Source organism: Prionailurus bengalensis, chromosome D1, assembly GCF_016509475.1.
Source record: "Prionailurus bengalensis isolate Pbe53 chromosome D1, Fcat_Pben_1.1_paternal_pri, whole genome shotgun sequence".
In the NCBI taxonomy this organism is placed as follows: Eukaryota; Metazoa; Chordata; class Mammalia; order Carnivora; family Felidae; genus Prionailurus; species Prionailurus bengalensis.
Window position 1 is genome coordinate 56,635,364 of NC_057346.1, and position 21,912 is coordinate 56,657,275.

The 21,912-nt window shown below is 45.7% G+C and overlaps 1 protein-coding gene and 1 long non-coding RNA gene across 2 annotated transcripts in view; one reads left to right on the top strand and one right to left on the bottom strand.

Annotated features, from left to right (window-relative positions):
• MAP6 (microtubule associated protein 6) overlaps window positions 1-21,912 on the top strand; it is a 76,196-nt gene that overhangs the window by 17,639 nt on the left and 36,645 nt on the right. The gene's annotated exons all lie outside the window — the stretch shown is intronic.
• Window positions 14,813-16,271, bottom strand: LOC122483324. The gene is made up of 2 exons (XR_006297386.1): window positions 15,560-16,271; window positions 14,813-15,299 (listed from the first exon to the last, which is right to left on the bottom strand). It is a non-coding gene; the product is annotated as an uncharacterized LOC122483324 (long non-coding RNA).

Genomic DNA, 21,912 nt, shown 5'->3' on the forward strand with positions numbered 1-21,912 from the left:
ACCTGCGATGATAGTGTCTTGGTAACACGGAAATTCTTCATCTTCCTGTGCTCTGTATGTTTAGTCCCTGCCTGTGTGGTTTGTGCCTTTCATTTCTAATTGCAGAAATCCTTTACTCCCAAAGTGATAGACCTGTGTCTTTTATATTTTCTTCCGATTGTTTCAAGGTTTATTCTTCACACTCAGGCTTGTAGCACATCTGGAATGAGTTTTCATGGATATGAGTGTGAGATAGGAATACATTTTCGTGTTCTGCTATGTAGAAAGCCAGAGATCCCAAATTCATTTGTTTGACAGGCCGTTTGTTCCCACTGATGTAAACAGTTCCCTCTCTCTGGTGGCAAGTCCCCTCACTTGTGTGGGTTTCTGGGCTCTCTCGTTTGTTGCATTGACCTATTTGTCTATTCCTAACAAATACCACACTTGATACTAATCACAATAGCCTTGTAATGTGTAATGTGCTTTGATTTTTAACAGGACAGGTCTCTCCCTTGGTTGTTCTTTTTTAGAATTGTCTTGGCCTTACTTATATGTTCACACGACCATATTTATTTGGGACTTAGTTTTGAGCTACCGGAATTGCTTATGGAGATTCTGATTAGATTTGGGCTAAAGTTATAGGTTTATCTGAAAGTTGACATCTGTGTCATAGTGAGTCTTCCCAGGTATAATCAAGATACATTTACTCAGATCGTCTTTTGTATCCTTCAAAAAAGGTCTTTTTTCGTTACTTTATACTAAACATTTTCTAGATTTTGTTGCTATCGTGATTGAGATTTTTTGGTTACCTTTTTTTTGGTAAACTTTCAACAAAGGTTACCTTTGTTGTTGATGTATAGGAACAATATTGATTGCTGTATATTTACCTGGTGCCTGTAAGCTTGATGAATTCTCTTGTTAATTATTTTCAGATTTTCTTGGATTTTCTATTTACCATGATTTTGCTTTGTTCCTTCTTTGATCTATCTCAGCCTTTTACTGAATGGATTAATTTTTTCTATATTCCCTTCTGTGTAGAACTTATGCATTTTATTTCTAGGTTTTTGCTAGGTGGTCGTTGGTGTGTGTGTGTGTGTGTGTGTGTGTGTGTGTGTGTGATTACCCTTATTTTTAAATCTGTAGATCTGACTTACAGTTTCAGGTTGGCCAGGCTTTACCACTGATCCACCCCTCCAACTTCCATGTTATTGTTGTCTTATAGTTTAGCTCACTTTTGCTTTATAAGTCCTCTAATTTAGAAATAATTAGTAATTAAATTTTTGGGTCCAATGCTTATTTAGATTTGCCTCAATATTCAGTAGTATTTTGCTCGCCATTGCTTTTTGAATCCCACCCTTGCCTTCTGGAAGTATGTATGCCCTTTGTCCAAAATATCTTTATCTCATCCTCATACTTTAGTGATAACTAGCTGAGTGATGAAGAATTCTAGGTAGACAATAGTTTTCTTTTAGCACTTTAAAAATGTCACTCCACATACTCTGGCCCCATTGTTGCCTATGAGGAGTCTACTCTCCTGTAAACTGCCTTGATTAGTACCGGCACCCAATAAAAGTATCATGAATATTATTAGCGGCAGTAGAAACAGTAGTAACAGCTTTCTGTACATTATGTCTAGTCTTCCCAACGCTGTCCCATAAGTATTGCTATCTGAGACTCAGAGAGGTTGGATATCTTTTCCAGGGTTACACAGCTAATAACTGAAGGCATAATTTGCAGCCCTGAACAGTCCCCCTAAAGCCTGTATCTCCCTCTCCCTAGGTCACACCATCCCTATTATAGTAATGGTTTGTACACTGTTGGAAACCAGAGCCTGAGCGGATTATTTACCAAGGCCATCAGTGGGAAACTGGAGGACAAAGGTCTGGGTACTGATGCTTAGCACTTCCAGAACGGGCCGGGAGGAAGCTCAGAGCACTGCAGGATTCTTGGGAGGGACCTCAAAGACAGAAAATAAGTTTATAGTCATGCACCTCTAAGAATAAGAATTCTTGTTATCCAGGGTGTTGAGAATATAAGGTGTAATATATAGAGTCAGAAGCTACCTAGGAGAGGGGCTGCTTTTGACATCATCCATCTGTCTATTCTTTCCAACAAAGAAGTCACTCAAATTACTGGCAAACGAGTGTAGTTCTGACATAAGCATTGGCTGGTGTTTTTGTTTATTTTGAGGAGAAGGTGAAAGGGAAGCAGTGAAGATGCCTGAAGACGTGTCAGAATTTCACTCATTAGGGGGTGCTGTGAGCTCCTTGGCTCAATCAGATAATCATTTTGAGTACTGGAAAAAATATTTCCTCAATTTTTTTGTGTGTGCTGTCCACAAGGTAACAGCTACAGACATAACACACTTTTTAAGTGCAATCTGCATCATTAACGTTGTACTCCGTTACTTTCTTAAGTCTAAACAGCCAAGGAGACAATAAACCTAGCTTTGGTTTGCAGCATTTGTCAGTACTCCCACCATGACTGACTCCAAGCGCCTACGTACCATTCCCTACTGGGGGCTTGGGAAGAGCTGTGCAGAAGTCATCAGTATGTGGTGTTCCCGTCCAGTAGGTACAGTAGTCCTAAGTCAGCTCAAGAGCATAGATAATAGTAACATGTGGTAAAATCCTTATAAAGTGATGTGTTTTGATTTTTGATTTTTATTTTTTATATAATTTTTTATTTTTATATATTTATGTATTTTATCTAATTTATTTAATTTGTATTTATTTTAAAAAATTAATGTTTATTTATTTTTGAGAGAGAGATGAAGAGCACGAGTGGGGAGGGGCAGAGAGAGAGAGGGAGACACAGTATCTGAAGCAGCTCCAGGCTCTGAACTGCCAGCACAGAGCCCGATGCAGGGCTTGAACCATGAACCGTGAGATCATGACCTGAGCCAAAGTCCAACGCTTAACCACTGAGCCACCCAGGAGCCCCTGTTTAATTTATATTTATATAATTAAATATTTTATAATGGCCGTGCTTAACAACTGGCTCAGGGAATTTAATAGTTGGCTCTCTCAAGATAGTATGAGCTGCCTTCAGCACACTACTGGCATCAGAACTAGGTACAGAAATCTTCTGAAGGACTGATGTTTGAGCAGGGTTCTGAGGTTGAGTAGAAGTCTGCTGCGTAAAGTGGAAAGAGGTATCTCAGGCAGATGGAACAGAATGAGGGAAGCTAGATCCCAGGGCTTCTGAGCTAATTCATGAAGGGTCTTGTGGACCCCGGAGACTGAAAGCTCCAGGGGACCATTGAAAGATGTTAAACAAGAGAATGATTGATTGGATTTGCATTCTCAAGAGACCTGTCTGGCATCTGGGAGGGGAGGTTTGGAGAGGGCCAAGGTCAGAAGCAGGGCATCCCACGATGCTGTGGCGGTCAGCAAGGTGCTCGGGGACGGACATCGAGTGGTGGAGAAGTGCATTCCAGACACCCCAAACAGTGTGTGCAAAAGCCGGTGTGAGAAAGCAAGAGGTGTGAGAAACCAAGCATAGGAAACAGGGATGGTATAGGAGGCCTGGGTGTAGACTTCCTGGCAGGGAATGGCAAGGATGTGACTGGAAATCTGGGCACAGTTGACACTGTGTCAAGGACTCTTGTGCCAGTGGGTGTGTCGGATATAGTCCTGTTTGTGGAGTGCGCTGGCAGGAAGGGGGGTTAGCGTTCTGCATTCTTTCTGAACCACACTATTAAATTATTGCTACGTCCTTTGGCATTTGGCCCCTAATTGGGCTTTTGGCAGGCAAGCGTTGTATGAACCAGTCTCTGGGGGGCTGACCCTCTAGGTTCTTGTCGCTCAAAGTGTGGTCGATGGACCTGCACTGTCAGCCTCACTTGGGACCTGATTGAATATGCAGAATTTCAGATGCTGCCCCGGACATGCTGAGTCACACTGCATTTTAACAAGACCTCACGGGCACTCTAAAGTCTGAGAATCCCTGAGCTAGGGCAGGCTTTCTCCTGAGTGGCCCAGACCACCTGCATTGGAATCGCATGGAGTGCTCGTTCACAGTGCAGGTTCCTCAGCACCATCCTGGACTCCTGTGTCCTGCCCTAGACCTTCTGAATCTGAATGTCTGAGGCTGGGCACAGAACCGGAAATTTCAGTGCACTTCAGACATCGTCCTTATGCATGTCAACAGCAGTCCACACTAATCCCAGAAAGACTTGGCCCAAATAGTCATGTTTGAATTGGGTCAGAAAACTGAACTCCTTAAACTGCCCTGGTAAATTATTTCCTTCTTTTTCTATGCAAAGCACTTTATAGATCACTGACAGAGAATGGGTGCTCAATAAATGTTAGCAATTGGTGTAGTGCTGTTTGTTATATTTGAAATGTTCCAGGTTCCTTGTCAAGGCCAGAAGCCAGCAAGATCTGGGGAAAGATGTGTGTGTGTGTGTGTGTGTGTGTGTGTGTGTGTGCATGTGCGTGCTTGTGCACAGTGTGTTGGGGACGGGGTGAGCAGAAGGATGCAGGGTGCTGGATAAATCAGATGTCCCCTCAGCCTGTTCCCCGCACAGTGCCAACGACCATCTGCTCCGAGCAGCCGCCTGTCTGGGAATCGAAGGTATCCATGGGAACCAGCATGGAGGTTGCCAAGAGGACTCCATGGCCACCAGCCAAGGGGGAGAGTGGAAATCAAGTGGAATGGAAAGTGACAGACTTGTGTGTGTTGGGTGGAGTGGGAGACTGGTCAGCTGTGAGAGCAGGGGTGGGGCTGAGCACAGATGACCTAGCAGCCGGGCGCCCCAGGGAAGCCTGCAGACATCACGGACTCGCACAGCGGTGCTCGGGAGGACGCTTGAGGCAATCTGAACACGGGTATTTCTCTCTGTCCCTCCCTCCCTCCCTCTTCTCTTCTTCCTTCCCTCTCTTCCCCCCTCCTTTAGTGGGAAATTGAGTTTTTCAAAACAGTACGATTAGTAGACAAGTAAAAATGAAAATGTCAGTCACCTCAGATCCCACCACTCATAAGCAGATGCTGTCATGTTGGTGTTAGTTCATCTTTTTCCCTCCATATTTTTGTAAGGTTGAAACCATGCATTTCCAGTTCTGTATCCTGCCTTCCAGAAAGTTCTTTTGAGTCGGGGATTTTACTTTGAGAAACAAGCATGGGATCTGGAGTTGGATGCCTACCTGCCCTCACATCCCAGACCTGCCTGCTTAAAAATGGATGGCTGAGGCCAAAATGACAAACTGATCCAACATGGATATTCCCAAGTGGACGCTGCTGTGCTGTCTTAGCTGATGGCACCCGTTTAGGTTTACCACCCGTTTTGAGTTGGGGATTTCTTGTGTATTTCATCCACTCTGATGAAGTCTGGGCATAAAGGGGAAAACAATGCATCTGACAGGAGGAAAAGAGGGGGGAACTGTTTTGTTTAGATACATCTGAAAAGAGCACTAAGATTTAAAATGCTGTATTGACCCTAGAATGTGATCTAACAGGGTAAGAAATGTATATCTGGGTCATTTCTCCTTAATTTACTGGTACAACCAGCGGCCTGTTGTTCTTGTTTTTCCAGGAGCACTTATGCCCCAAGGGCAGGTGCTGTGTCTCCAAGTGACCGCTCACATCTGAGGGAAAAGTGAATCTCCCCAGCTGAAATGTGCAAACCTGCTGGTGAGACCAAGATGCCATTTAAATCAGAGTGTTTCTCAGAAATTCCCCAAAGTTAGCCCATTCGGGACACTGTAAGAAGCTGCATTTACTTTATTCGATATGTTTCCGCCCTTTTAAATATGGTCCTTTTAAGTATGTACCTATGAGTCGGTGTTCTGTGTGATGGGATGTGAAATATGTGAGCAAGCAAAACAAAAGTGGAAGCACCAGGTCGCTTGGGGCGAGAGAAGAGAGCACTGGACCAGGAGTCCAAAAAGACTTAGGTTCAATTTCCTGCTCTGAAGCCCACTTCTGTGTCCCAGTGGGCTTGCCACACAAAGTGCCCTTTTAAATGTTTCTGTCCTTTTAAGAGTTTATCTGTGAGTCAGTACTGTCTGTGTTCATGGCAAACTAGAAAGCTGGAACCGCCTCTTTTTCATCTCAGTGTCAGTAAATACTTTCCTTGCATGATTGAAGGGAGCCTGCGATAACCCAGCATCCCACACAGTCTGCCATTCGCTTTTACACTTGGCTTGAGAAGAACAACAGAAGTTTGGGAGCAGCTTAAAAATTGACTTAAAATTCTAACTCCCAGAGTGAACAGAATCACTGATAGAAGGCTTCATTTAAGCTTCTTGACTTTTCAAATGAATTCAACAAATATGTTTTGAACACCCAAGGTGAGCACTACAGTGAGTTAATGTAATCGTTGGTTAGAGAGAAAGCATTTGTCCTCAAGTCACTTCCGGTTGAGTAGGGGAGACCGCTTTAAAAATGCGGGCTTGATTTTTACTCAGGCATGGTAAGCCAGCAGGTCAGGAGATGACTGCCACTGAAAAGATAGCTTATTCTCAGAGGAGGGGGCAGCCTACACCACACCGTGCAAGGCCACGTGGGGAAGCACCAGGATTGGTCAGGAGGCGGAAGGACTGAGGGGAAATGTGGTTTTCCCAGGAAGAAGTGGGTCAGGCAGGGTAAGGAGGCTAAGCAGGTTTAGGATTGGCTGGCTTGAATAATTTCAGTGGACTCTGGGGCATATGTCCATAGTCTTCTGGTACCTGGCCCCGTGATGATTAGGGTAGGAGGATAGTGGCCCAAGTGTGAGAGCCCAATAAAGGAGGTGTTTGGGGTCTGGGCATTGGATTGGTTGGTTTGCATATGAAAGGCGTGTTTACCACCCCTAGGAATGGCAGCCCTGGAGTGGCGGTGGGGAGCTGTTTCCCCACCTGGGCCCTCAGTAAGGCCCCAGATGCCAAAACACCTGAATTAAAAAGACGTGTTTAGTACACGGAGGCAAGGCAGATACTTAATTGTAGCATTATTAGGTGCAAGGCTGTAAATAACAAAAAAGAAGCACACTTTGGGTGTTAAGGAGCTGAGATTATTTCAAGAATACTTGTTCTGACAAAGGTTTAATGGAGCAATGGCTTTTCAGCAGGGCAGGCTGGGTGGGAGGAGGGGAAGGGATGTGGGGGGGGGGCGGGGGGAGGGGGTGTCCAAGCTCCTATCACTCATTGGCAAGTTGCCTACCTGGGATCAATTACTTAAACCCTCCAAATAATGTTTATTCTGCTTATATCCCAAAGTTGTTATGCAGAGCAAGTAACTAGCTCCATGTTTCTCTCACTGTGCACAGTGCATGGACCTATATTAGAACTGTAGTGTTTGTTTAAACAAACACTGGGACCCAGAATCAGGCTGCAAGGGTGAAGCCCAGGAGTCTGCATCTTAACAAGCCCCTCACTCCCACTCTAGGTGATTCCAGGAACACTAAAGTTGGAGATCAGCCTAGAGAAAACAGTGCTAGGCACATTCTAGAATCCAGAGGGTAAAGTACATGTAAAGAGGATTCTGTGTACTTATTACAACTATAGCTTACACCTGCTTCGGTCTCTCATGCCCAGAAGCTCCTTAGGCAAGAATTATGTTTGGGTTGCTTGCCTGGCGTAGTGTCTGTCCGCTGAGGCAGGTGTTAAACGCACACATAACAAAGAGATAGCACCAGAAGCCCTGCCTCCCTGCACTCTGGCCGTCTGAGCCTGGCTGCCGGGGGAGGCTCATGTTACAGATGCTCCCACAGGCCTCAGGGCGAGCGCAGCCCAGGAGCCAGTCCTCAGACTGCCAGCAGCCTCCGCTCACAGCTTGGCCTCCGATGCAGCTGTGCGATTTCAAATTCCATGTTTATCCGCACGGGTTTCTATTTTTACCTCAAATTTCTAAAAATATGAACCGACAGACTAACCCGAAGTGATTTTGGCACTCTCGAGGGAAAATACGTGGGTAAGAATTATTGAATAATTGCGGAGCCCTCTGGCCTTGCCTAATTGGGTTTTTGGCAGATAGATGCTGTATGAACGGATGGTGATTCCAAGTGGTCAAAGTAGCACTTGGTAAGCCCCGCTTGTTTGGCCTGGGGGTTGATGTTTTCAGTCCTCACAGAAAACCTAGCAGGTACATTTCCCACATTTTACTTTCATAAAATGAGGCCCGGGCATGTTCAGCCACTTGTATAAGGTGTCGTGGGAAGGAAGGTGTGCGTGGGGTTTCAGCGGGCTCCGTTGGATTACAGGCTCCCCTTGCTTCCTCAGCCAGCCTCCCTCCAAGAAGATGCTAGATCCCCAGGGTGAGGTTAAAAGGCATGCTTCGAACTAATTACTTTTATAAAACCCTGGTGATGGATCTCTCGTTTCATAAACTAAAAAAGCGTTCGCTTTACTGACTTTCACAGAGATCATTTTTATCAGATCTCTGACATAACAACCCAAATTGCAGCTGCTTATTTTGTTCCACATTCTCCTTCCCGCTCCCCCAGTAATTAGGCAGTAATTATTATGAGGGTAATTACCTCATTAGGAATTTGGTGTGAGAAAGCTCTAGGAAAGAATAATGCAAGGGCGTCTCTTTATAGCTACAAGATTGCAAATGACAAATAAGTTTTAATAGCCCTTAAGCCCTCATTAAAAGAAAAGGGAGAATTTTTCCTGCACGGTGTTTTGGAAGGTGTCAGCATATCTCTTAATCAATCTGTGTTTCTCTGAAGAGCCAAGTTCCCCTGTGGTCTGAAAGCCCATTCCTAAGTGAGTGGAGGCACTCTGAAAGTTCCAGTAAAGAGGAGCCCCAGCAGCAGCCATGACCGGCCGTACGTGCCCCACCACTGCCACTGCCCCTGCCCCTGCCCATGGGGCGTGGGAGAAACGTGGGGGGAGGGCGTCATGGGAACTGGAAAAGACACACGCTCTGACTAAAGGACTAGTATCCTGGCCATTGGTCCCCAGTGCCTGCACCCCACAGTCCCATCTCCTGAAACCAGGACAGAAGCTCCTGGGAGCAGAGCCTTTGTCCTGCCGGGGTCTACCTGGCACGGCTGTTGGCATGAGGACTGGAGAAATGTGAGTTAGGGGTCCTTAGCGTGGTTGGCCTGGGCTCCCTACCATCTGGCTTCGTTGACTGCCATACACCCCATGTTCCCTCCCCTCCAGGACCCTGAGTGCAGCCACCTTGGGGTCCTTGTGGAATTTGCTTTTACCCTTTTGGCCATGAAAAGGCCGTTGTCCCATCTTTGGTGAATTCTTAGTCCTCAAGACTCAACTCATGTCTCCTTCCACATTGCTGCCCTCTCTCCCAGAGGTAGAATAAATCTTCTCATTTATTTACCCTTAGCACTTTTTACATGCCTCCTGTATAATATCGTTCAAGCATTCAGCAAATATCTTTACTCAGAGTCTCTCCTGCCTGGCCTGGTGACAGGGACACAGCCACTGTAGCCCCTTCCACTGTAATCTCTCGTTTGGAATATTGAAGTAGCCTCCTAGCTGGTCTCCCTGCTTCCTCCTTGTTCTTAACCTTATACAACAAAAGGCATGTTACGCCACTCCACGCCAGATGAGTGCCCAAATCCTCCAGTGGCTCTGCCTCTCACGAGACATGAAATCAAATCTCTCATTCTGATGTGCAGTGCCCTCCCTACCCCACCCGCCCTTCCTTCTCTGATCTGATCTCCCACTCCTCCCCCCATTCCCCTTGTTAGCTCCACTCCGGTGACATTGGCCTTTGTTCTTCACACACACCTCTCGCCTCCGGGTCTTAGCGTTCCGCCTGGAGTGCTCCTTCACCAGATTTCCACGAGGCGCACTTCCTTCAGGTCTCTGCTCACGTCACTTCCTCAGAGAGGCTGTCCTTGACTCTAGGTAACACAGCACACATATACGTACCTACAAGCCCACGTGACTCTGTCACCATTACTAGTCTTGTTAGAACTTCGCACCACCTGGCGTATTGTATAACTGCCTATTGGTTTATTGCCGATCCCCTTCACTGGAACGTAAGTCGCTGCTCTCCAAGACAGCCGGGATGTTGTCTAGTCTACCCTCTGTTGTATCCCGACCTCCTATCGACGGCATCTAGGTTAACATATGCTGAATAAATGAAGCAGTGAATTGCTGAGCATCATCCAGTGAGCCCTCAATAAATACTGACAGAAAATCAGAAATATGCTCAGAGTGTCTGCCACGGGAGGGAAGTTTAATTTCAAGTTATAGGACGATTGACACATACAACAAATAGGCAAGTGGACTTGCCGGAAAGACCGTTTGCCTTCACGAGTCCCATGGGATGGGGACTTGTGGGCAAACGTCAAGAGATTTGAAGAACACAATGGAATAATTTTTAATGCCGTGTAAATGGTAACACAAATGAAATGCTTATGTAAAGGTATGTTCCAAGCTATTAGGTTTTGTGCAGCTATTGTCTATTGTTGGTTTTGATGACAATATATATCAGCATCTTTAAAATAGTCAAGACTATTTTACAGCAGAGCAAAACCAAACTAAACCCAGGCTAGGAAATGAGAGGCCTGGGAGTGCTGGTTCCAGCTCTGCCACGACTTTGCCACGTGACATAATGGACTTACTTGCCCTCTCTCTGCTTTATTTCCCCAGTCCGTAAAGTTGGCATACTGGATTAAATTATTTCTGGAATGTCTACCAGTTCTAAAATTCTAGGCCCTGGGGGTTGTCGGCTGGCTGGCTGGCTGGCTGGCTGGCTGGACGAGGGACTCTAGTTTCCACGACATTGCCCCAGTCTCAACTCTCCTGTTGGTTCTACATTCTTCTTCCCGTTCTCTCCCCACTCTTTTGTAGCCCAGAGAGGCCTTACTCTTTATCTGAAAATTTTTTATGTACAACTCTGGGGTCCCTATATCTTCTTTGAGTCAAAGATAGAAAACAGTAGAAGATGAAGTCATTAGAAGCAGAAATGATGGAAACTGGGGGATATTTATTCTGTGAAAAAAGAAGGGAGAAGGGGGATAGGTATGTTGACTTACATCTAAGAATCAGGGGAGCATATGAAATTCATGGGACCTGTGTTTTATTTGCGATCGTTTTTGAGAGGTATTTCTTTATACACTATTGCACAAGAATTACAGAGTATTACACATCAAATCTTCCCTCTGGCAGATTACAATCCTAGATGTTTGGACAGGGAAAGACCCAGAAGAACATCTGAGAGTTCTTGCCCACCTCACTTGGTGTCTTTGGGCAAGTCCCCAGAGGTTGGAATGGATGAGAACACAGAGGAAGCCTGCCTGGGTTCAGGTCTATCACTCACTAGCTGTAACTCACTCACGACCTTGGGTCAGGCAGTCGTTACCCCATTTTTTCTGGATATAGAATGGAGTTAATTGGGTTGAAGTGAGAATGAAACGCAAAACCTCAGTGAGGTAAAGTAACTTGCTCCCCAGGTGACAGAACTCATCATTTGAACCCCAAAGCTCTAGTAGGAAATGAGTATAAAAAGAATCAAAGGAAACCGTCTCATAATTCTAGACTGTTGATTAAACCAATGGATATAAAGTAAGAGATGTCTATACGGTGCCCACAGAGGTAATTTCCCATTGCGAGAGATTTGCTCACTCACACACTTGGTATCCATTGCAGCAAAATAGACCAGAGATGCCTTTGCCAGTGGTATTTGCTGGATGGAATGATACTATCTATTCCAGCTGAGTAACGTAACTAGATACCCAGTGCCTATATCCTGGGACAGCAGAAATGATCACTTTTCATTGATCTCCTTTAGACCTGACCTTGATATCCTTCCTGTCTCCCCCTAAATATATCAAAGCACCTGATGATATAAGCATGTTCTCCTTCAACTAAATTTCACAGGACTCATGTTGAGGTTTGTGTTCAGAGGCAGACCACGACAGAGGCTGGATCTGGATCTGATCTTCAGTCACTGTAATCTTCTAGTCACCAGCCTTTGAATCTGCCCTTTCCCCCTTCTCATGTATGAGTTTTGTTAGCTCAGAAGGCCTGGCAGCCATCCGTCCCCAGAGCTGTGAAACTACATCTGTGCTCTGTCCCTCTGGCCCTGTGTTAGATGAGCCCATCCAAAGAAGGAGAGTGGGCAGCGGGTTAGGCAAAGGGCAAAAGTCAATCAAGAAAAATACATCTAGAGCAGGGAGAGGGGCAAAGTGGGTGAAGGGGGTGGGAGGTACAGGCTTCCAGTTACGGCATGAAGAAGTCACGGGGATAAAAGGCACAGCATAGGGAGCACAGCCAATGACCTTGTAATAGCGTCGTACGGCATCAGATGGCAGCCACACTTATGGTGAGCACAGCATAACATATAAAGAAGTTGAGTCGCTATGTAGTGCATCTGAAACCAATGGAACATTGTATGTCAACTATACTCAAGCAAAAATTTTAAAAAAAGAAAAAAAGGAAAAATTCTTCTACCCTATTTCATTCAATCCTCACATTATCCCAGCAGGGTCGATGACATTATCCCTGCTTTACAGATGAGGAAACTGAGGCTCATCTGTAGAAAGGCCAGGTGACTTCCTTAAAGTTGCACAGCTGGTAAATGGCCTATTTGGGATTTCAAACCCAAGCTCTTGCTGATAGGCCATGCCTTGTTATTGCTGAGGATAGTGGAAGAGGAACCAAAAATAATTGGAGAAGGCTTACAGTCCTGCCAACAATTAAATTTGTACCAGGTTTAACCCTCCTCAAGGTGATTCAGATTATACTAGTCACACTGGAACTGTGGGCATGCTGCCTCGAGCCAGGGGCAGTGCTGGGCCCTTTATGGACACTATTTCCTTTCTTTGTCACCTTTCACCCACGAGGTCACCATGACTTCAAAGTGGTGTTTCTCAAAGTGCGTTCCTCTGACCAACTATAATAGAATCACCCGAGGAACCTGTTAAAATACAGATTCCAGGGCTTCACCTCAAGAGTGGGAACACTAGAAAGAAATCATCACTAAGAAATTCTTGGGGCGCCTGGGTGGCTCAGACGGTTAAGCATTTGACCTTGGCTAAGGTCATGATCTCACAGTTTGTGAGCACGAGCCCTGCTTCTCATGAACATGTGCCCTGCTTCTGGTGAGCCCCATTTCTCTTTCTCTCCCCCCTACCTTCTGCCTCTAGTGGGACTTTCTCTCTCTCTCTCTCTCTCTCTCTCTCTCTCTCTCTCTCTCTCTCCACCCTCGCTCGCTTGCACTCTCTCTCAATAAAAAAAAAAAGAAAAATTATCTGGTGATATTTGGCACTCAGTTTGAGAACAGTTGTTCTTAAAAAAATAGTAGATTCTTGTTATTAATGAAACACTTAAAATCACTCACTACCTTTTTTGAAGCCTTTCTAAATTAAGCATTTTGTATTTAAAATATAGATATGGATTCTTTTAATGAATAATGAATTTAGAAAGGACACGAGTAGGAAGCCAGAACTCAGCGCAGGGCTCGGATGAGTGAATTTTATTTGGTGCCTGGAGGACTTTGAAGGAACCTTTTTTTAGGACTGACTAGTAGGTCACAACTATAAAATTCAAGTCCTGGTATATATTGTCTGAAATTTGGCCTTCAGTCTAGACTTTTATAATAGTCTATAATATATCAAGTAGCTTCTTGGAACTATTTAAGTAAAATGTTCATAATAAATTAGATAAGATGCAAAATTATACAAACAGGTTCATTTCAACTCATCAGCTGTGCCCAAGACGATAGATGACAAGCCCAGATAAGCTGGCGAATTCTACTGAACATTCAAAGAAGAATTAATACCACGCCTTCACAAACTCTTCCAAAACATACTTTGCAACTCCTTGTGAAAGGCCAGCATTACTCTGCTCCCCAGGCAAATACCCAACACTCACCAGTGAAGGTGGGATATATTTAAGCCCAAGTCACCTGCTGGTTCTCTGACTCTGGGAGAGGGTTGAGACAGAGCATGGGGACTGTGATGATGGTGGTGGTGGTAGTGGTTACAGTCACAATCGCACAGCACACGCACACACTCACAACACGCAGATTTGAAATCCCACAGTGGGCTTTTGTTGAGCGTTCTTCTCTAGGGCAGGTCCTGGTCTCTTCCTTGCTCTAGAACGCTCATTGCTGTGGGTATTTAAAATGTGTCAACAGATGATAAAACACACATACATCTTAGGAACAAGAATTGGGACTTCTGCTCTGGTGTCTAGATTTACTCTCCCTGACCGATTTTCTCCTCGCCCCATCCTTCTGCCCACCCAGCAGACCTTCCCTCCCGTCATTGTCTCACTGACCCGTCTCCATGCGCCACCATCATTGCCCCCACCAGTGTATCTCCAGCCATGTTTTACAAACTTGAACTCAGATCTAGATCTAGCCCCTCTCATCGTTGTATTTAGTTAGGACTACTGCAGTTTATATTAATCCTTTGACAAACAGTCACGTGATGGCAGCTATGGAATAAACTGTTTTCTCTCCAATCTTTTTGGCCTCAAAAAAAAAAAAAAAAAGGTACCTTTTGTGTCAGTATATAGACCAGAGCCGTTTATCCTTTGTCGTGGAACCTTTAGTGCATGCATGAGCACAGAATTGATTCAGAATACATGCACTTGTGATTTGAGCACACTGAGAAAAGATCGCATCCTGGGAAACACTTTCTTCAGCACTGGGTTGACCTGCCACAGTCCCAAGCAAAGACATGACAGAAAGATCCAGACTGGGAGTCCTTGTGAGTTTGGGCCCTGTGCAGCCACTTGCTGGCTCTCTGCCTGGAGACAGTTCACTTTACCCCCCTGAACCTCCATGTTCTAATCTCTAAAATAGGAACAATAACTTGTATCTTGACGGGCTGGTTGGCCTGAGATGAATTTAGACCAAGAATGTCAGTCCATTGTGAAAGCTTTTGGCATACAGTAAGTTTTCATTAACTGAAATGTGACTTTTGCATTGAACAAATTATAAGGTGACTTTATTTTTGCTTCCCACGATCCTTTTAAATTTATCCTGTGGGACAGGTTCCTCTGCTGCCCTTGCTTGAAAATTTGGGCAAGTTCTATAACTCATACAGCAAATTTCAGTAAATAAAAGTCCTCTGTCATTCAAATGTCCATCCCATGTCATAGTCACCATGTCAGTCTGTTTAAAGTTAATCCCTCTTCTCCTCCTGCAGCTCTGGCCTGTTCCAGAGGAGAAGCCCGCGGTGGGGCCTCTACTTCGTTTGTCCCATCCCTCACCCTGCATCCAACCTGCCCTGTGCTGGAGTTCAGGTAGCAAGAGCACGAGGCAAAGGGAACGGCAGGGCCCTTCTGGGACTGGCGTGGTCACGGTGATTGCTGCTCTCTGGACCAGCAGGCTTTCAGGATGGACTGTCTCTTGTGGCTGCTTTGCTGGGTTCTCTAGAGGCCTCCGCACTCACCACCATGGATCTCTTCCTGCAGGAGAGAGATTAAAGGGATAAAAGGGGATCCCCTTTGGCAGGTTCCACACCCCCTCCTCCACCCTGGGCATCCCATGGTCCCTCTAGCTTCTTCTGAAATGTTTGCCCCTCGGGGTGGCTGTCTTGACGCTATCCGGTCCCGGGGAAACTGCACCATACGTTCTTTGCCCTAACCACAGGACGGCTCAAGTCACCCCCAGAACAGCCCTTTCTCCCTGTCTCTGCTCCTGGACAGACTAGCCAGCCATCTCTGACCTTCAGATTTTTCACGAGAGTCCCTGTTGACTCAGGAGGGTCACTATCACATCCCCTAAGATCCAGATGTCCTTGTGCCTCTCTCTTGACTTCAGCTGGAGGGACAGTGGCCCCTTCGCTGGCACACAGAGTTCTCACCAATATCCTGTCCCTGTTACTATTCTCGGCCTTTGGCAATTCTGCATTGTGACAGCGTGCCTCCCTTTGGAATGCGGTATTGTCTCTGTGCCTCAGCTGAGTTCCCCTCTTCAGTCCTGGGACACGGGCTATTCATTGTATTATTCTCGTTTAACCTCAGCATCTCCACTTACTGCTGTCCAAGGTCATGACACTTAACTACCCTCAGCTCCTATTTCCTCATCTGTAAAATGAGAATGGTACTAACTGTGCCTGCCTCCTGAGGTCTCTGGGAGGATTAAATGAGATAATGCATAAATGTACTTCCTACAGTTCCTGGCACTGGCAAGATTCTCTGTAATGTAAGCTGTTTTCACTGCCATCACCATTATCATGATTAATCTTAAAGCAGAATTACGTGTCCTTTTGTTACCAACCCCCTGCCGCCCTGCTTGACTAGAGCGCATGTGCACACACTTGAGACGTGCACACGGGCACAGCTGTGAGTGCAGAGTGGTGGCTGTTTGGAGGTGTCTCGTCCCTGACCCCCCTTTGATGCTGGCTGTCCTACAGCCTGCACCCTCGGTGCCTGCCCCCCCCCCAACTAATTCATTTATCTCTTTACACTGTCTCTCACAGCAACTTAATTACGTGGCGGGCCTGTGTGGAGCCATCTGCTGCTGGATTGTCATCCCTGTCTCCCTCAGGATCCTGGGGACTACCTTAATGGCCCCACAGTTTCCTGAGGCAGAGACGTGGGGCCAGTCCCCATTGTTGGGAAGTCACATGCGGGAGCCTCTGTGTTAAATGACTACAAGCGTGAAGGTGATTTTTGAATCGCATGCAGCGATGCCCCGCATGTTTATCCTTCTGCCTTCAGTCATTGCTTCCTAGGTTTTGCATAGTCAAAAAGAGAAAAGTAAGTCATAGGAGGGTAGGCCTATTTCCGACGTGTGCCGCGTTTTTTCTGCCAGCTGTCACAATAAGACTTCATCCATCATCCCTAAGAGTGGTTGGGGGCCTGCTCTGGGCCTCTTCAGCCCGCTGTGTTTCTCTCTGCTACAGCACTTCTCATGCCACATGACTCAAGTCTGTTTCTCTGCCTCCTCTGGCCCCGACTGGACCGTGAGCTCCTTGTCCCTTATCCTCGGGTGCTAACGCAGTGCCTGGCTCACAATTTCTCTGAGGCCTCAGGTAGTAACTTCATCTCTCTGAGCTTAGTTTCCTCACCCATAAATTGGAAAGTGATAGTGTTCATCTCAAAGGGTAGTGCTAAGGATTAAGTTAAATCATGAGGGCAAAGCACCTTGTATATTGTAGGCCCTCAGTAAAGGGTAACTATGTTATAACTGCTGTAGGCACGCAACAAATGAATGAAATAAATTGTGAGCAGAATTGACAGTGAGTTCTAATTCACCATCATTAAATAGAACATATGTGAAGATGTAGCCTCCAGTCTCTCCCTGTCCCCAGCCTCTCATTGTCACCAAGTGGCCTGACTCACCCAACCACAGTGGCTCCCTAGATCCTAGTTAAAAGAGACAAAGTTTGGGGTGCCTGGATGGCTCAGTCAGATGAGCGTCCAGCTTCGCCCCAGGCCGTGATCTCACAGTTTGGTGCATGAGTTTGAGCTCCGCATCGGGCTCTGTGCTGACAGCTTAGAGCCTGGAGCCTGTTTCAGATTCTGTGTCTCCCTCTTTCTGCCCCTCCCTTGCTCTCTCTCTCTCTCTCTCTCTCTCTCTCTCTCTCTCTCTCAAAAAAAACCCAAAAAACAAAAAACAAAAAAAACATTAAAAATTAAAAAAAAATAAAAGAGACAAAAGTTTTTATGTACTTTTTAATTGGAAAAACTAAATAAGAAATAGAAATCAACTAAGTTAAAATATAAAACATCAATTTGCTACATAGAAAACCCGGTAGGAAGAAATCTTCATTGATTTTACTCTACTAAAGTCTGATAACATTGTTCTCAATTTCTTTTTCTTTACATTGTTTTTAACTTCTACTTAGTTATAAGATGTTTGTCTTGAAAGTAATTGCTACAACAAATTATAAAATAAGTTGTAAATGGATAAATTCAAGTTTTGCTCACAAATAAGCCACAGGTCATGAGAAAGAAAAAACAAAAACAAAACAAAAACAACCAAAGTGGCTCCCAGGCCACATTATCACATCACTCCACCACTCTGAGATCTTGAGTGGCTCCCTCTGCCTCCAGAGTCAAGTCTGAGCTCTGGTACTTGACCCCACCCCACCTCTCACCCCACCCCACCTCTCCACTGCCCTTTGTGGAATCCTTGACCGTGAAATAAGGTGAGAATGTCTTGGGGTGCCTGTTCAGCTTTGCTGTTCTGTGACTTTCATGCAATCCTGTTCATTCAGTGCACCTTTTCTGAGTGCCTGCTCTGTGCTGGGCCCTGGGCGGGACCCTGGGGCACAGTTCCTGCCCTCGGGGCCTCCAGCCTAAAGGAGAATATAAGCTGTCTTCAAGATGTGGTTGAGGTGGGGAAGGATGCACTGGGGGAGCTGGGCAGACCCCCTGTCTGGGGGTCAGGGATGGCTTCACAGAGGTGACATTGGAGCAGGGTGATGTAAAGAGCGTAAGGCCTAGGAGAGCATTCTGGAAAGAGGGAAGAGTATGAGTGCAGACTAGCACAGGCGTGTGGTTGAGCTGTTCCAGGGACGAGAGTGGGAGGCAACGGGCCTGCGGAGGTGGGCCGTGGCAGGGCCAGAACCCACGGCTGGTGTGGAGTCTGGCCTTGACCCTCCAGGTATAGAGGTCACAGAGGCCCTTTCATGGCTCTACAGCCATGGCTAATGGCCAAAAGTGTGCCTTCCTTCTGGGTACCTAATCTGCACTTTATATGGGGCTCCACGTTTTATTCTAATATTTAAAAAGAGAAAAAAGTAATTTTTAAATTTTCTGTTCTGTTTTGTTTTGTATATAGAAACAGATTAATGTAGGATGATAGGGAAATGTCAGATCTGTAGTTAGTCACCTTGAATTTGACTTCTGGCCCGTCCATGCACTAGCTCTGTGCCCTTGGACAAATCACTTGCCTCTCTGGGCCTTGGTTTTCTCCTCTGTAAAAATGGGGGAAAGTCTCCACCTTATAGCACTGCTGTGGGGATTACAGATGAGGGCATGTTTTTGTGGGACAACTGGTACCCTGGAGGCCCTGATACACTCCTTCTTTTCCCTCCCCTCACAGTCACTGGATTTCCAGTCACCTGGATGCCAGCCCAGTGACCTGCATGATGACAAAGAATGCAGGGACACTGGCGTGAAGGAAGTTTCCTATGAAATATTAATTGCTTCCCCCAAAGACTAGGTGTTCTGAAGGGCTTTGTTCCCCCAGCTGAGAGCTCGTGACCTCACTGGCCAGTCCCTGCCATTCCAGGCCATCCAGGGAAGGAAGGCCAGGCCACTAAGACAAGTCCAAGTGCTAAGGCTGCATTCATGAGTTCATGGGTGTGCTGTTCTTCCTGCACATAGCCCTGGAAAGCCCAGAGCAGGGAAGGTTGCAGGAAGTTCAGTGTCTCCCTTTCTTTGAAAACTCCTATTTATCTTCTAAAAACCCTTCAGATTCTCATGGGAACCTTGACCTCCCAGAGCATCTCGCAGCATTCAGCTGGAAGTTCCTTAACAGCAGTTACTCGGGGTTGCTTCATAAATGCTTATTCAACAGAATACCTGTCAGAGGCTCAGAGGCATAAAACCATGTTTAAAATACTGGTTCAGGGATGCCTGGGTGGCTCAGTTGGTTAAGCATCCGACCTCGGCTTGGGTCATGATCTCACGGTTTGTGGGTTTGAGACCCACACTGGGCCTTGTGCTGACAGCTCAGAGCCTGGAGCCTGTTTCAGATTCTGTGTCTTCCTCTCTCTCTGCCCCTCCCCTGCTTGTGCTCTCTCTCTCGCTCTCTCTCTCTCTCTCTCTCTCTCTCTCTCAAAAATACATAAACATTAAAAAATGTAAAAGATAAAATAAAATATTGGTTGGGCACCTGCTGCGTGAAAGGCATTGTGTTCAGTATGTTTGCTGACCAGTGGGGACACGAGTCAGGAGAGTTAGGTACCTAATGTATCATGTGATGTTTGCCTTTCTTAGGAACGCAGACCTTTTCCTGATGGCCCCGTAAATTATGCTGGTTTGTGTCCTTAATCTTTTTCTCTACTGTCTTCTTTGCCTGGGTTTGACCTGCATCTTGAAGTAGCAGTTTCCCCAGTAGGAAAGGGAAAGAAAAAATTCAAGGTAAGGACAGGCCCGTGCAAAGACACAGACTAATGAAAGTGTTTCAAGCCTTCGTGGGGCAGCTTATGGAGCTTGAAATCTGGAGTTGAACAGACCTGGTTCAAATCTGGCCCTGACTGACAGAGACACCCCAAGTAAATTCTTGCACCGATCTGGGACTCAGGAGACTCCAGCCTTCTGGGGCCACCCTGAAGGTTAAAGCGTGAATATGTGTGAGTGCCTCCCACCTCCGGCAGAGAGAGGAAAAAGGAAGCCAGCAGCCCTGGCTGTCCCATTGCTCCTTAGCAACTGGCCTCGAAAGGTGCCACGCCGTATCACCGTGACCCTGGTTGCTGGCCCAGGCAACTGACTAACAGGACTGAGTTTGACGTTGCAGCTTCGTGAAGATATCCTAGGTCCCATTTTTGACACAACCCTTCAGATTTCATGGCCTGAAAAATAGTCTCACGTTTGTTCTGACTCTGATGCCTCTGAGTATGTCCTTCTTTAGAGCCAGCAGGTTGCTGAAAGACTTGCTAGAAATAGAATTGCGTCGCAAAAAGAAAGAGAGTCACTGAAGCCACCAGAGGTTAGTGGTGCCTGTAATGTAAATGAAGTCCAGAATTCCACTCAGCAGACTGCCCACCCTTTTACTGCCGGGTGGCTCTTCCCCTGCTGGGCTCCCACAGCTCCCATTACCTCAGATGAGATGGAACGCAGGCAGCCGAAGGCAGAATTTAATGGATATCACTTCCAATGAATCATTAGCAACAAGAAACAAACGTGACATTAAATGCACCAAAAATGGCATCGTGGGGATTACCTACTTAATATTTTTATGCTCCCCATTACTTAACAATTTCTGAGATTTGGTCATGCTCCAGCACTGTCAGACCTAAAATGTATTCATATTTCCAAACAAAGGAATAATTTGCCGCCTTCACACAGGATGATTATCAAGAGTGTGTAATACGTGAAAAAATCTTTCTTTTCCAGCTATTTCTTTATGACAAGTTTCTAGAAGTGGAAAACTTATCCCTTACTAGATCAAAGGATGGCAGTTTTAAGATTTCGCTCATTAATTCACATATTCAACATATATACACTGAGCGCTTGTGATGTAACTGATACTCTACGGAGCCCTGGAGACGCAGCCTTGTCCTGCTGGGTTGAGTCAGGCTATATTTTCCCCAACTTGCCAGCAATGGAGACAGTGCTGCCTTTCCCACTCGAGCAGCCGACACAAAAAATAGTAATATATTCCCAGTGGCGTAAAGATTTCAATGCAAGAAACAAACATGCAAAATGGGATTACAGATAATTATTTACATGATTGTGGCATAAGGGAAGTTTTAAAGCTTAACCCCAGGAGTAAACGGGATAAAGGAGAAGGTTGATAGACAAGGCCATGTTCAAATACAAAGCTTATACATGGATACATGGAGAATATAGATATGGGTATCTCTGCAGATACAGATCTCCATCTCCCTCTCTCTGATGTAGATACATAGATACAGATATTTTTCATATCCTTATTTATCCCTATATATAAAAGAAAAGATAAACTGGGAAACATAGTTACAAAGAATTACTCTCTTTTATTTTTATCTATAGGAGTTGTAGAGCTTTCTTACAAATTAATAGGAAGAAGAAAAATGGAAAACCAACCGCAATCGCCATGTGTTACTTTTACAATTAAGAAAGTAAACTCAGGAGTGTCGGCTTGTTCAGCAGCACTGATTTAAGTGCCTGCTGAACTGTTCGAGCCTCCAAACCAGGCACTAGGGACACAGAGCTGGCTCAGAAGCCGCCTCCGCCCCCCAGGTTCTCACAGATGGGCTTGGAAACAAATAACCAGGAAGACAATGTGAGAAATCAGACAAAGAAGCTGGTACAGAGAAGTCCCAGGACAACAAAGCAGGAAGGGATCACTTCCCTGCAAGGGGAGGGATGTGAGGGAAGAAGATGTTCCAACTGGATTTATAATAGCTTTATTAAGATA